This window comes from Oryx dammah, unplaced genomic scaffold, assembly GCF_014754425.2.
Source record: "Oryx dammah isolate SB20612 unplaced genomic scaffold, SCBI_Odam_1.1 HiC_scaffold_11, whole genome shotgun sequence".
Taxonomy (NCBI): domain Eukaryota; kingdom Metazoa; phylum Chordata; class Mammalia; order Artiodactyla; family Bovidae; genus Oryx; species Oryx dammah.
The window spans coordinates 26,557,478-26,573,342 of NW_024070195.1; the positions used below are offsets into that span (position 1 = coordinate 26,557,478).

Consider the following 15,865-nt stretch of genomic DNA (forward strand, 5'->3'; position numbering starts at 1 on the left):
GCTATTCTTTTCTACTTTATGCAAAACTCTGAGATTTAATTTGGTATTGGGGTACAGAAGCCAGATACAGCTTCACCAAAGGCAAGGGTGAGTGGATTTAGACGGTAATGTTTGCCTCCCGTTCTCTGAGTAGTGTTGGAAGCCCTATGACCTGCCAAGGGCAGAGATGCTTTTATAACCACCCAGTAGGTGGGAGGAGGTAAGTGTCCTTAAAGCCAATCCATGTGTGGGTTGCCTTCTTCCTAACAAAGACCAAGATATTCTTTAGTCTTAGATACATACCGCCCTGTTTCATCAGGTATTTTAGCCATAAAATCCCAAATCTGCAAGTGTTCTTGTCTGTACCTGACATTGTCCATCTAACTTTTACCCAAATGATCTCTGCTCATCTGAGTGGAAAGTTCTCTCCTTGTAAGGTGAACCCTATCATGTTTGTTCTCAAATCGTTTAATCCTCTGTGAGTCTGAGTGCTCTCTCACTGTGCTTTGGGATCCCACTGTCTCTCTCGCGGGAGATGAACATCTAGCTCTTGGGGAAGGCAAGAACCTGGAGGCAGAGCCAGCTGGCCAGCATCCTATCCCTATTCTGGGATTGTACCAGCATGCTTCATTTAAAGAGATACGCAGAAATAGTCAAACCAGAGATCACAGGATCTCATACTTTGTGTTTAGAATGAAAAATCAAGGTGATCACTTATTAAATAAATTTTTATTGAACATCAGCTTAGGTTCAGGAACATTTCCGATACATTGTCAAAGACACCCAGCACTAGTTTTATACCTTTACATTTTCATTTCGTTTTCATGAACACCTCGTGAGGTAGACACATTGTTAATATCTCCATTCTACATAGGAGGGGATCTAGGCCTAGAGAGGTCAAACAATTTGCCCAAAGTGGCACAGCTGGTGAGGGGCAAGGATGCTGGGATCCGCCAGGCAGTCTCATTCTGACGCCTGTGTCTAAACTCCATACACTGTGGCTTTCCTATACTCAGAAGGACAAATTGGTTACAGATGTGGTTGCAGGCTGGCATCTTGGCAGTGCTCTCAAATGAGTTTTCCAGGCAGGATATTTCTTTAAGGTAAGATGGTCAGTCTCATGTATGAACCATTGATTTTTTTTTTTTAGTAAAACTTCTTACATACTAGTAACACATACCAGAATGAAGGCATGCTACATGACAGTAGAATAGTTAGAATATAAAATTACCATGATGAGGTTTCACTGACTTTTTTTTTTTGAGTTCTTCTTTCTGTTTGTTTTTTTAAAGATTTGGTCTTGCCCTTCCAGTTATGAGTGCCTGTGAACACAACATTGTCTTTGAGCTGTTGTATGTACAACAGCCATACAACACCAGCTGCCATTGGTTGGGGGCTTGCATGTAGCTCTTGCTAAGCATTACCTTATAAAATCCTCAAATCGACTTTAAGTATTATTGTCCCCATTTTACAGAAGAGGAAGCTAAGATTTATATAAGGTTAACTGAGGCTCATGGAGGCTACACCAGGACTAGTAAACAAGAGAGGCAGGATTCAAACCTGGTCCCCCTGAACCCCCCAGGCACATACATATAATCACCAAATAAGCTTGCTTGTGTGGAGACTTGGTGGCTCCTGGGCATTGTGAGACCACACTGGTGTCAGAGGACAGAATGTGAACACAGGCTTCTGTAATTCCATCAGTAAATATAAGCCTAGCTAAAGTACTGGGCATATCCCGAGGAACACTGTTAAAGATAGACATTATTTTGGCCACGCCATGCAGCATGTGGGATCTTAGTTCCCCAAGCAGGGGTCAAACCGGCATCATGCATCGAAAGTATGAAGTGGTAACCACTGGACTTCCAAGGAAGTCCTAAAGATAGAAATTTTGAAAGAGAAATTGGAAGGCAGGTCAGGATCCCTTCTTTAATAGCAGGTGAAAATGACTGTGGGCTTTCCAACTCCCTTACATGTATTCTCATTCCATTCCTCATAAAACCATATGTGATAGGTACAATGGCTGTTATTATTCCCATTTTATAGATGGCAAACTCAGTCACACATATATTTCTTAGTGAGTAGCTCTCTTTGGGTGGACTTGTTAGTAGACAGTGTGCCAGGCTTATATAATGGGCTATGTAAAAGAATTATGTTTTGGTTTGACAGAAAACACCAAAATTCTATAAAGCAATTACTCTTCAATAAAAAATAAATTAATGTTAAAAAAAAAAGAATTATGTTTTGGAACCAGTCTTGCTGTGACTTGCAATTCCATTGCATTGTGCTATTTTCGTAGATCCAATTTCTTTACTTAGACTTTTAGCCCCTTTGAGCCAGAGCCCCATCTTCTAAGAGTCATGCTCTCCCCTGGGTGGTCCAGGGCTGAAGCACAGCCCATCCTAAAGTTCTTACTATGTGTCAAGAGCATGTGAGTGGGTCTAGTTGTGAGTGCAGGCACAGAGCTCTGTGTGTGGAAAGAAGAACTCTGGCTCACTTGTGAAGCCAGGGCTCCCCTTTTCACCCTTCCTGAGAGCATGAGTGTGGTAACAAAATCAGTCATTTTCTTAAGAGAAATGGTAGTAGGTACTTTCAGCCACAGAAGGCGAATCTCTTCTGTTTCTCCAAGGACTGGGCTTTGCCAGCCCTGCTGTAGCTGGTTGAAGGGGACCAAACCTCTCAGGAAGACGGACTTGGTTCCGTTTGACCAGCCAGAGCAGGGGGCAGCTCCTGGGGGAGGTGACTGCAGCCTCTAGGGCGAGGATTCTTGGTGCGTCCCGAGCATCCCTGGTTCAAGCCTGCAACACAGAAGGAGCTGGTATTAGCATGAATCAGATCCCGGGAGCTTGCCTCGTCCAGAACGCTCTCTTTGGGTTTGTAAAAACCATAAGTAATTTGTATTTTGCATTGCACAACTTTATGTCTTTTACTCTTATTCTTTTTTCAAATATGAAATTATGAGGAACTAACATGATAAAGAATTGTAGAATTTGGAAAATAAAAATCTCCCACATTTTTCACTCCTCTGATTTTCCAAAACAAACAACATTCTGAAGTAAGCTTTTGAATATCTTATATCATAATTTTTAAAATAGTTTATAATTTTAATTCAAATTCAGTATGTTTATGAAAGAATAAATGCAACACGTGTGTAAATTATGACACATAGTGATGAAATCAATACCAACAACAAACAACTGTTTACCTTAGAAAAAGAACTGGTGAAATCAATACTACTGAAGCTTTCTGAATGCTTTTCCCAGTTTATCTCTTTAGTTTCCCCTCATAGGTAATTATTATTCTGAGCTCTGTTTTTCGTACAGTTTAAATGTTCTTCTTTATAGTTTTTACCAGAATAATATATTATTTCCTAAATAATATACTGCTTGTTTTTTTTTTAACATAATAGTATCATACAGGAGGTATTCTGCTGTAATGGTATTTTCACCTAAAATGATATTTGTAAGATTTATTCACATTTTGTGGCAGCAGTCATTTATTAATTTTCATTATTTTTATAGTTTTCTACTGTGAGAGTATACATCAGTTTCATTAGTCATTCTCCAGGTGATAGACAGTGAGACTGTTTGGTTTCCACAAATGGCCAGAATTGACTAAATGGTTGTCCCACAGAGGTTGGGAAATCTTTGATTCCTATATTTTTTAAAGGAGAAGTCTGGGCTCCAGTGTGTAGGAACCTGTAGGCTGACCTTGCAAAGGAAAAGCAACGTTGACCAGTTCCAAACATCTGACGGCCCAGAAATCCGGTAAAAACTGCTCTTCAGGTGACTCTGATGCAGCTAAAGTCCGAGAACCACTGGGTAAGCAGAGGTACCCACTGGTTTCCCTGTATTTCTGGGAAAGTGTGGCCAAGGGGTCAAGGAGCTGATCAAGGAGGATATCTTCCCCAGGAAGGTGGCCTGGCTATCTTCATCATACATTTGAGCAGGTGCGGGAAGAGATAAGAAGAAAGGATATTTTGAATGGTGCTGGGAAATTGCTCTTGGGAGTGGGCTTGCCAGCCCTTTTATTTCCTCTCCCTGATGAAGGGAGTGAAATGAAGCAGAAAGCCTGCGGCCTCAGAGTCATACTTACCTGGGATCAGATCCCATGGATGCCTCCTGGCTCTCTTGCTTTTCAGAAGTTAAACCTCAATTTATGCCTCTGTGCAGTTGGGGGAGCATACCTACCATACCGACTTGTTGTCAGTCTTAGTGGAAACAAAGGAAAGGGGTCCAGGGGACCCTTTCAGGGGTCATGGGAAAGTCCTCGGGACAATCCCCACTGCTTTTGAGGTCAAGAGTTTCACTCTCAACGCCAGTTTGTCCTTTACATGTTTCCCTTCCGTTGACTGCAAGCATTTTCATTTTGTCTCTGAAGTTGTGGAAACCACTGACGGGAAAAAGCAGAGCTGGTTTACCTAGCCAAACAGACCTCTGCCAGGGGCATCCCAGCTTGAAAGCACTGCCTGGGGGCAATAAGACACCCTAGAAACCAAAGTGCTCAACAAGGCACCAGAGAAGTGGCAGGTGTGACGGTTGTGGCAGAGGACCAGAGGTCCCGTCAACTGCGCCTGGGTCCAGAGTGATGCTGGTGCAGCCCTTCTTGTTCTGAATCCCCGCCTCCTTGGCTGGCATCCTGCAACTCTGCAGTTAAGTACTTCATCTTTACCCTCTGCTCCTACCTGTGACACAGGTGTCTTGCAGCCACAGCTTATGGTTCACTAGCTCTTCCCCCGGCTACTGCTATCCTAGCCCGACAATCCTCTGGTTCCTTCTAAGGAGCAAGGGTTAGACAGGCAGCCATGCAGGGGGAGGTCAGCCAGGTGAAAAAAGTGCATTGTCCAGCTTATCAGTCAAGCCCTGGGCACTGCAATTTCCTCAACTCAGGACACTGCTCTTCATCCCCTCTCCCCTATTCTTTATTCACGTCCTGCCTCACTCACACGTTACAACCCCTATTTCTAAGCAGATGACATGAAATAAATCTTAGGGTAGGAAAAGGAAAACTATCTTTGGAGCAGGTATGATTTAGAAAAGGGAAGGGCTGTCACTGAAAAGAAGCACAACTTGGAGGTATCTGCCCATTTTACAGGTTTGAAGACAAAGCAATGCTTGTAAAAGAAGGGCAAAAATTTTCTTTGGGAGATAATGTACTATCATATACCCATGTCAGCGACTTCAGTGAAAGTAACGTGATCTAAAGGAAGGGTTTCTCGACCTCGGCATATTGACATTTAGATAAGTCTCTGTTGTGGGGGCTGTCCTGTGCATTGTAGGGTGTTTGGCAGCTTCTTTGATCTGTGCCCACTTGATACCAGTAGAACTGCCTACTTGTGACAACCAGGAATGTCCCCAGACATTGCCAAATGTGCCCCGGGTAGGGGGCTATATCACCTCCAGTTTAGAATTGCTGATCTAAAACTGTAAGTTTCTCTGTTCCATTCTGTAGCTGCCCCATCTGTAGTAATTCTCCCACATTCTTCTAAGTTTCCCCCAGTTTTCAAGGAGTCCTGTTTGGCTGCCCTTGAAGGACTTCTGGTGTCTGGAAGAGGTAGGCAGGTGATGTCACCTGTCTTGCTGCAGCCCGGGGAGGGGTCCAGCCCCTTGTGGTCCTTCAGTGCTGACCGCTCAGCCTTCACCTGCCATCGGCTTTGTAAACATGGTGGCCCCTCCCTTCATCCTTTCCGTCCCTCCTTATCCCAAGCTCTCATTCTGGGGCTTCTCAGTTCCAGTTAGCAGCCCCTTCCTGTGTATCTCAGCACACATCCATCCAATCTTGTGGTGTTTCCTTTTCTTGTTTTGCTTGAGAACTTGTAGTAGAAGTTTAGTGTGGTCCCAGCCCTCATGTCACACACTCACCTAACAAGAAAGAAGCAGAGCCGTGGGATGCAGGAAGCTCCCCCTGGGGCTGGGCATCAGTGAGGGAGGGAGACCCTTCTCAGAGCTGGGATTAGCTGATGGCTAAGCCTTGGGGGACCACAGTTTCTCCTCATAATTAAGGCTTTCCTCTCTACGTCCACCTCCTTCCTGGTCTGGGTTCAGGCGCTTTTGGCTCAAGACTGGGAACAAAGAGGTTCAGGGAAGAGGAGAGAAAGGAACTAAGCCAACTGGATGAGTGAATCTCTATTCTAACACCTCAAACCTTTTCCACAGACAGCCCCTTTCAGTACTGCTTGGTGACAGGTTGTGATACAAAGAGGAAAAGACAGCAGAGCAGGGTCAGGGGACTGGCTGTGTGATAAGGCTGGATCCCCTGAGCCTCCCAGCTCCTACCCATCTGCAGTGAGAACCCTTGGAGATGCAGGAACTGCCCTAGACACCAGTAATGATGAAGGAAAGTGATACAGCCGGGTATGAAGGCTTTACGGTTCATTTTGGTTGGTAGAAACATCTTTCAGGAGCAAAAGGACAGGAGGAAGGAGCTTGGACGATGAGGGCTGACCTTGCAACAAATCTTCAGGTGATGTGTGCTCTCCTCGAATGAGGAGCTAAGTGTGGGGAGACGGCCATGGAGGGCACTCGGGGACCACAATCAGTGTGCCTGATCCTTGGGTGGAGGATGAAACCTCAGGAGGGAGAGAAAGGCTGTGAGGAGGACTCCAGGCAAGATTCGGAGGCTCTCCCTTTCTCAATGAGGATGCCCGGGGGCGCAAGGCCAGGATGGGGAAGAAGGGGCCAGGTGCTCTGGGTGGGACTGTGGGGCCGAGGAGAGGCGCTCGCCGAAACCACACACTTCCTTACATTCCATAGCAAAGTAATCCGTATGGGGATATAAAGAAGCATGTGGCCTTGGGAAGCAGTCTTGGCCCCTGCCTGCTTCCTCCATCATCCGGATGCAGCCCCACATCTCAGATGGGTGCCCCTCCCACTCTCCTCCTCCTCTAGGTGGGGAAGCTTGGAGGGCAGGGCTCCTGGGACTTCACGCCATCATCCCAGCATTCTCCTCAAACCGTCCTGCAACACATCTGTTGTGAGGCATAGGGGTGCTTTGGGGTGGGGGTGGGAGTCCAGCCCTTGCTCTACTATTTGCTCAGGAAAAAATGGCACCCAAGTTTCTCTAGCTTATTTTCATTCAGTTATAATGTATCAAAACTTTTATTATTACTATTCACTAATTTGCCTTGGTTTTATACAGGTCAATATGATTCTGGAATCCCATGAAGGAAAATTAGAGAGAAAGAGAAAGAGAGGGAGAGAGAAAAAGCGGGTGACAGAGAGCATCGTACAGAGATGCTATTTCTCACATGCGCAGCGAAGGACCCCTGCTTGGACCGTACCAGGCCTTCCTGCGCTTCCTACTGCATGTCTGTCGTGGGCACAGCTGATGGGCTGCAGCTGCCACGCAGCATTCCGAGCACCATTGTGGAGTAGATTCTGCTGCCCCTCGCTCATCACCTGCCCTATGATCTGTGAGGCCCAAGCTGCAGAAAAGTGAGGAACGCTGGCAGCTGGGGAGTCACCCACAGTCTGGACAGGCCACCCCGGCTGAAGGGTGATGGGGTTTTTCAGCTTCAGAGGATCTAATACTCTGCCAGGAATCAGAGAGGATGCAGAGGGAAGAACTGTGCCCCAAAGAAGGTTTGGGCCTCACAGTGTTGACAAGGGCAGTCAATGAAATCTATTAAAAGTAACACAAATAAGAACAGAAATGTTTTCAAGCATGTTCTCTAGGACAAAGATGATTTTTGGTGCTCTGACAAGTTCCTTGAATCCTCCCTACTCTATGAAATAGTTGTTACCTTCATCTGGTTTTATAGATCGGGGTTGTAGAAATGAATCTGTTCACACATATGTAAATGGTAAGCCCTTAAAAAAGTGAATCAGGTTGGAAGGACAGTCTTGGATCCACCCATGGAGATAGGCTTGGAAGTTGGGAATTCAATGGGAAGCAAGGGAAGAAAATGTCTATAGGTTTTATACTCTGTGAACATTGATTCCTCTGCAGCTGTACCCTTGAGGTGGTGGCTTATGTACCATACTTTTTCTCAGGAAAATGACATCCCAGTCAAAATCTTTAGGGCTGATCTCAGGAATTATCCAATAACTCATTTAATCCAATCCAAGGGCTTATGAATCAGCTTCTGCTGTGAAAACAAAGTTGTCCCCCATAGTCAAGTACAAACTTAGTGTGAGTGAGAATGTGGGACTGTTTTTTCTCCCCCAAGTTTGGGGGCTGTGGTCAAATAAAACAAGGGCTGGTGGGGAAGAGAGACAGAGGGACCAATGAGAAGATGTAGCTGTGCCTTTGAGAAGATCAAAATGTCTCACGTCTTTCACTGAACCAGAGAACTCAGAGTTGAGTACAGGTTCATTTTAACTTGTTAAACCCTTCACATCTAGATCTGCGATGCCCATGCACAGCGCATGCGTGCTTTTCAGGAGAGATTGAGTTTTTTGGTCTTGAGAACTAGAAAGAGCCAGTTTTGAGGGACCTGTTCTTCATAAACCAGCTGAGGGCCAGAAGGTGATTAATTCATGTAAGGATGCAAAAAAAAAAAAAAAAAATCAATTTCCCAAGAAATGATGCCAGAAAACCAAGACCATGCTAACCATCCCCAGGGTGAGACTATCTCTAGCATTTGGATGTGAATTATTTTGTCTTTTGGTCGAGCCCAACCTCATATAGTCAAAAGATTATTTAAAAGTTCCTTTCAAAATTTCAGAAAAAAAACAACAATAAACTTTGAAGAACCAAATACTTGATTGTTTTGAGTCTCATCTTACTTTTCCACGTCATCTAACTTAAAATAGCAGGAAGGAAATTCATGGAAATTCACGGAACAGATGTGGAAATGAAGGGAAAGGTAGGCTGGAAAAACAAAGCAAAAAACTGCAATAAAATCAGAATCTTTCAGACCAGCATAAATGGGAGGAAAAATTCTAGGATAGGACTATAAAAAAATGTTTCTGAGTTTTGCACAGGGCAAGGGACATTGATACAGCAATTGGCTTTAGGTCTTTTTCCCAGATTATGTTTTTAGCTTCTTACCTGCCCCAATCTTCTGATTTTGGCTGGTGGTGTTAGTAGGAAGGATAGGGAGGGATGTTGTGTTACATGGCCACAAGTGTGCTCTAAGATGGTGGTGAAATCACTACCCTTTCTCTTTCATTCCTGTAATAGTTGTATAACTCCATCTGCCCGCCACAGTGTGGGTTAAAGATTAATGAGATAACACATGTGGAGGGTCTTGAGTTTCATAGAACAGGCTGATGGCCATATAAAATGTCACTCAACATGTTATTGAAAACAAGATTTATTTTCTCCTCCTTCTGCCCTGTAGTCAGTTGATCACAAGACTTAAATTTCCCTTGTTCTTGAGAAACTCCATTTAAAAGCATTCAGAACTTAAGTAACAGTCAAGGTAGCGTGAAAAGCATAAGCAGAAATTACAGTTCTTTCCTATTTCTTTCACCAATCAGCGCAGTATTTGAATATAAGTGTCTCAGAAACATGAGAAGGAAAGATGGTGGTTTCCCATGAATGGCCTCAGAAAGACTCTTGCATTTGGGCAAAATCAAGGATGAGCTAAAACAAGGAGAGGTCTGAATGATAGACAACGGAATCTTCAAGATTACTGATGGCAGAGGGGTGTAGGCAGGAAGAACCTGGCTTGGGCATCTGTGCGTTCTGGCTCTGTGACTCTGAGCAAGCTACTTAACCTCTCTGAACCTGTTTCCTCATCTGTAAAGTGATTGTAATGCTACTGATTCAACAGGAGGCTTCAGTGAAATAGAAGCATGTACAGTGCCATTAACCCAGTATTAGAAGTCTAATAAATGGTCTCTATCACTCTTGTTACTACTATTCAACATATTCTTTATTAATTAATATTAATATGGCAACAGAGACTACCCACTCCATGGAAGTCCTTATGTTTGACCCATTTTAAAGAGCTTCATTCACGTGACAGTTGTACAAGGGGTGGTTCTAAGATATTTGCTGCTGCTGCTGCTGTTAAGTCGCTTCAGTCGTGTCCGACTCTGTGCGACCCCATAGACGGCAGCCCACCAGGCTCCCCCGTCCCTGGGATTTTCCAGGCAAGAACACTGGAGTGAGTTGCCATTTCCTTCTCCAATGCATGAAAGTGAAAAGTGAAAGTGAAGTCGCTCAGTTGTGTTGGACTCTTAGCAACTCCATGGACTGCAGCCCACCAGACTCCTCCATCCATGGGATTTTCCAGGCGAGATATTTGGGAAAGCTTAAATATTTTTTAAAAATATATCTTTCACAATTTTGGTTTCCCTAATTTTAAAAAATCCCATTTGTAATAATTTCATATGTCTGAAAAAGATTTGTTAAGGAAAGAATTCATCAGTATCATATCTGACAAGAATCAATAGAGATTCTGAATATACAGAGCTCCAATCTCATTTTCAGGACTTTTAGGAAAAGACATGAATGATGAGATACTCAGACTGTCCCCTTATCCATCTTAAGGCCTTGTCCTCTGACGACAGAGCTGACCCTACCTAGTCAGCCCTTTGCTGGATGAAGAGAAAGCAAGACTGCAGGAAAATCACCCCCATTTCACTCTCTGAATTTCGAGTAGAAGCATCTTAGTTTTCTCTCTCCCTTCTCTGCCCCATAGAAAGGCCTGATAAAAGTTTCTTACAATAGAACCCAAAAGTTGATGCTTTTATGGAGATTAGGATCCTTCTGGTCTCTGCAGGAGGACAGTCCACACAGACGCATCTACCCTCGGAGTCTGAGCTCTTGTGACCTGTACTGGAATCACTGCTGGTGTGCTTGGTGGCTGCCATGAAACAGAAGCTATTCTGGAGTTCACCGAGGCTCAAGTCAAATTATTTGGGGCTTACCATCATCTGGCTGAGGGGGTAGGAAATAAAGCAGTGGCCCCTCCTTTTAAGGCAAGCCTAGGTTAATGTGTGGAGACAGAACCTTATTTTTCCAAAGGCTCAGCCAGACATCTTGCTATTTTTAGAGGACTGGCCAGTCCTGAATGTTGATTCCATCCTGGGCATGAGCCTGATTTTAACTTCCCAGGGCCAGCCAAGAGCAAGAGCAGCTCCCAAACCCATCTTCTCTCCCTGCAGGCACCCTGCCACTTCTCTCGGTGGTATTTCACCATCACTGCCATGCTTATCCTGTTTCTCATCAGAGCTGGAGGGCTGAACTGGTGCTTTGGAGGAGGCTGGGGCAAGGGGACGAGGAGAGAGAGCCAGCATGATACTAAGTCACTTACTTCTTTATGCTTCCAGCCATTCTGTGAAGTACCTTTCATTACACAGGATGAAACTCACTCCAGCAGGTTAGATAACCTGGAGGCAAGGAGTGGTTAGGAAACACCCACATCATACAGCTGATAAATAACTAACCTAGGACTTGAAAGACCTCTTTGACCCAGAGCACACATTCATTTCATGTGCTGTATATCCCAACCTCATCTGAGCCTAGAGCCATAGAGGCACCTATTCCCAACATAGAGGCACCTATTCCCAACACAGAGGCACCGTGTTCCCAACAACCCAGAGCCACAGAATCAGAATCTCCATGGGACTGGCCCGGCATTCACATTTTAAACAAGATTCTTCTAGGTGATTTCTAGGCTCTGCAAATTTGGGAAAGAACAGCTCTGGGAGAGCTGCTTTCAAACTTAGAACATTAGAATCTTAAGGGAGCTTGTTAAAAATGCAGATTCTTCTGTCTTGCCCTCCAAAGCTCCTGAGAGAAGCCAGGGAGCCTGGGCTCAGGAATCTGCATTTTTGCAACCGTTCTCAATTGATTCTGCTGAAAGTGAGCAGAAGACTTTTAAAAACAGGGACCTAATAATAAATAAGAAAGAGAGAAGTAGATTCTAAAGTAATGAAATCACTTAATACTGGAAAGGACTCATTTGACAGCAGTCCAAGGAAAATTGTTTAGTTTGGATTTAAGGAAGAATTTCTTGCAGACATGATGACAAATGGGTGACCTCTTTCTACTATGTGAACAGTGAACGTATTAGTAGCAGAAAGGGGAGCAGGCACTGTGGTCCACACCTGGCCACTGACATCTGATCTTTTCCATGTTCCCGAACCTCAGCTTCTACCTGGAATGTTCTTTTCCCTTTGTTCTTTTCCTACTTAGTTAAAGTTTCTCTTAAATCTCAGTTCAAAAGATACTTGCTCCACAAATTTTCTCCCAGTTTCCCCTCTTCTTCTTTGTTTCTATTTGCACCTGTCTTTGGGCGTGCATCACATCTCACCCTGCTGTTGGATTCCTTGGGTGCCTGCAATGCACACGTTTCCTCACAAAAAGGGCTAGGACCTGACAGCTTTGTTTTTGATTCCCCACACCGCTCGGTGAAGGCCTTTTGCTCAATAAGGGTGGAGGAGATAAAGCCATCACCACTGCTACTCTTCCTATGTAAGTGTTCTCAGCACTGTAACAAGCAACTTTTATTAAATATTCCTATTTTGCTGATGAAGGACACAAGGCACTGATTGAGAGATGGTTGTTTGTGGAGGGGTCTCTTTTAGAAGTGTGGCTCAGAGGTTAAAGCGTCTGCCTGCAATGCAGGAGACCTGGGTTCGATCCCTGGGTTGGGAAGATCCCCTGGAGAAGGAAATGGCAACCCACTCCAGTATTCTTGCCTGGAGAATCCCATGGACAGAGGAGCCTGGTGGGCTACAGTCCATGGGGTTGCAAAGAGTTGGACACGATTGAGCGACTTCACTTGCTAGCGCTGTAGGCAACCAGAGTCCCGCCTGTAGGGAGATCTGAGCTCTGTGTTAAGGAAGTGAAGTGAAGTGAAGTTGCTCAGTCGTGTCTGATTCTTTGCGACCCCATGGACTGTAGCCCACCAGGCTCCTCCAGAAAGAGCACTTTAAAAAACCTTAAGCTTTGAATTTGGTATAACAAAGTCCCCTGGAGGGCTGGCTAAGGCACAGAATGCCGGCCCCACCCCAGGAGTGCCCGACTCAGTAGGTCTGGAAATGAAAGAAAATGAGTTGCTCAGTCTTGTCTGACTCTTTGTGACCCCATGGACTATACAGTCCATGGAATTCTCCAGGCCAGAATACTGGAGTGGGTGGCCTTTCCCATCTCCATGGGATCTTCCCACCCCAGGTCTCCCACATTTCAGGCAGACTTTTTACTGTCTGAGCCATGCTGGAGAATACTGGAGTGGGTGGCCTATCCCTTCTCCAGGGAATCTTCCGAACCCAAGGATAGAACCCAGGTCTCCCACATTACAGGCAGACTCTTCAGCAGCTGAGCTATGCCTGGGAGGCAGTAAGTCTGGAGTGGGACCCAAGACTTGACATCTCTAACAGGCTCCTGGGTGATTCTGATGCTGCTGGTCTGGGAACCACACTTGGGGAGCCACTGCTCTAGTTCAGTAGTGTTTGAACAATTCAAGGGCAAAGAATCAGCCCTTACATTCCGAACTTTCTAAAAATGAGGAGGTGAGGAAGAGGAGTAAAGCCATACAGAAGCCAGGAAGGCGTGAGCTCCTTTCAGGGGTGTGGTTATAGGAGCTTTCACCAGTGAGGGTGCAGAGAGACACGCAACACTCCAAAGACAGAAGCCCAGTCTATGAAGTTACTAACTGACTAAAAGAGTTTTCAGCTTGAGGGGTTGTACACAACTGGGGGCCATTTCTTTGGCTCCCAATTCTTACAAATAAACTTCAAATGGGGTTTGCTGAAGAATGGATATAAAATGAGGTGGACGTTTTTCTTGAGAATCTATCTCAGCAGAGGGTCCACTGACATATGACCTCACACTGTACTTGCAGAGGGATCATAATGATAACACAGCACAATAATACAGAGTATTGATAAAACTCTGTAGCTCCAAAATCTCTCACTTAAAAAAAAAAAAAAGTGCACCTGTTAAATTGAGTGAAGATCAAGAATTGCTTAAGATCCAAGGAACATATTAGAGAATCTGGTTCTTGTCCTAGTTTTCCAAAGAAGTACATTGCTCAGGGACTTCTCAGTTTTTTAATAAGATGTAACACTTCATAATGTCTTAGTGGGGACATCTGTGGGGTCATCGGAGGAAAATGCTCCCATTCAGTGATTATTTGAGATGCATGACAGATTAGAACTGCCTTTGCATTGCTTTGAAGAACATTTCAACATACATTCAAAATAACCAAGGCACTGAAAGGGCAAGAGGCCAGTTCAAGGTCACAAGGTCCGAGTCTCGTTCATCCCATCCCCAAGCCTACCTCTTCTTTAGGCCATGGAGCAGCCCCTAGGCGACTGTGGAATCTCTACCCTCTTCATCAACTGTCTTTTCCACCCACCCTCCTTCCCCTCTGCTTTTGCTTCAAGCACCAGCACACAGAATCGGGTTCACTGTCGGGACCCAGCCGACAAGTCACTCCCACACACCAATCACGCAGGCTGGGGCGATTTCTCTCCTCCAATTCCCCTGGCCTGGCTCTGCCTGATGGAGCTGGATTCCAGCGATGTCCTCCCCCACCCCTGTGGGATGCAGACGTGAAGCTTCACCTGCTTCTGGAGACACCGTGGAGCTGGCTTCAGATGACAGAAGCAGGCTGCCCGCAGGGCTTCCCCAAAATGCACAAAGAGAGAAAGACAGATGGGCCAGGCAGGAACGGCCAGAGGACAGTTAGAGGAGAAAGCCCTCCCCCTACCCCACCACCCGTGGGAGCAGCTCTGTACCTACCTGGGGAAAAGTTGCCGCTGGGTCCCTCCTCTGTATGCCTTCTTCCCTTGCAGGCTCCAGCCCCGTGGAGGTGTTTGGACCGTGGATTTTTTTTTTTTTCCCAGAGCTAGCAGTGTTGGCTTGCATTTCTATGCCTTCCTGTCAGAATTCTCTCAAGGAAACAGCAGCTGGTGAGCTCAGAAATGTCAGTCAGAATCTTGGCCTAGTTTGGGGCCTTGAAGATTCTTGCAGAAAGTTAAAAAGGTTTCTGGGCCAGTGTCTCCTCTGGGTTTTCCCTCTCCTGCTTCTCACCTTTTCCATCTTCTATTTTATTTATTTATTTACTTTTCATGTTTACCTCAGGAGCTGGCTACTTAAATCGCCCGCCTCTGTCCTTCTGATGGTTCCCTTTGGAGTCTGGCTATGGCGTTTCTCCCGGTCAGCCAAACTGCCCGGTGACTTTTCTAAGCATTTAGCTTGTGCGCTTATTCCTTATTTTGACTCCTTACTTGTTCCCTTCTTGTGTCTCTTCCTTTTCTCTTCACGCATATCTTTTTAATCATCATTTCTCCTTATTTGTATCAGGTCCGCTCACTGGCCCTTCATCCCTTTCCTTCTGTTTGTTTTTTTTTTCCTCTGATTGTGTCCTGCCTAGCTCTGCTGCCCCCTCTCCACCTGTTCCCCGGGCAGGCTTGCTCTCCGCCTTCTTCGTCTCTGCCCTCAGAAGGCCAGCCTCTGCCTTTTGTACCCTCCAGCCCTCCGCCCACCCCCAGCACGCTCTCCCACCTGTTTGTGTCTTTTAAGGGCCTTGGTCATGTCCATGCCTTCTGTCCACCTCAATCACTGCAGTGACGGGCCTCTGAAAACTGTTAAATGACACCTCTTCAGCTGTCCCCTCGCAAGGAGAAATGCCCTTCGCTAAACCCTTTCTCACACAGACCAGTCTATAGTCATGCTTCTGTTTATGGAATACCCTGAAATGATACATCTATTATTTTCAAGAGTACAGAACAGAAATTTATTTCAAGTGAATGAATCTTCATCTTTCAGCACTAGGTTTCTTTGGAGTGATGTTAATATATAGCTTTTCTGGTGGCTCAGATGGTAAAGAATCCACCTACAATGCAGGAAACCTGGGCTCGATCCCTGGGTTGGGAAGATCCCCCTCAGAAAGGAATGGCTAACTGTCCAGCATTCTGGCCTGGAGAATTCCGTAAACAGAGGAGTCTAGCAGGCTACAGTCCATAGGGTTACAAAGAGTCAG

The 15,865-nt window shown here is 45.3% G+C and overlaps 1 long non-coding RNA gene across 1 annotated transcript; it reads right to left on the reverse strand.

Moving 5' to 3' along the window:
- Positions 1-689: 689 nt before the first annotated feature.
- On the reverse strand, positions 690-15,348 carry LOC120870020. Its single transcript, XR_005722705.1, has 2 exons — positions 14,623-15,348; positions 690-2,777 (listed from the first exon to the last, which is right to left on the reverse strand). It is a non-coding gene; the product is annotated as an uncharacterized LOC120870020 (long non-coding RNA).
- Between the last annotated feature and the right edge of the window lie 517 nt (positions 15,349-15,865).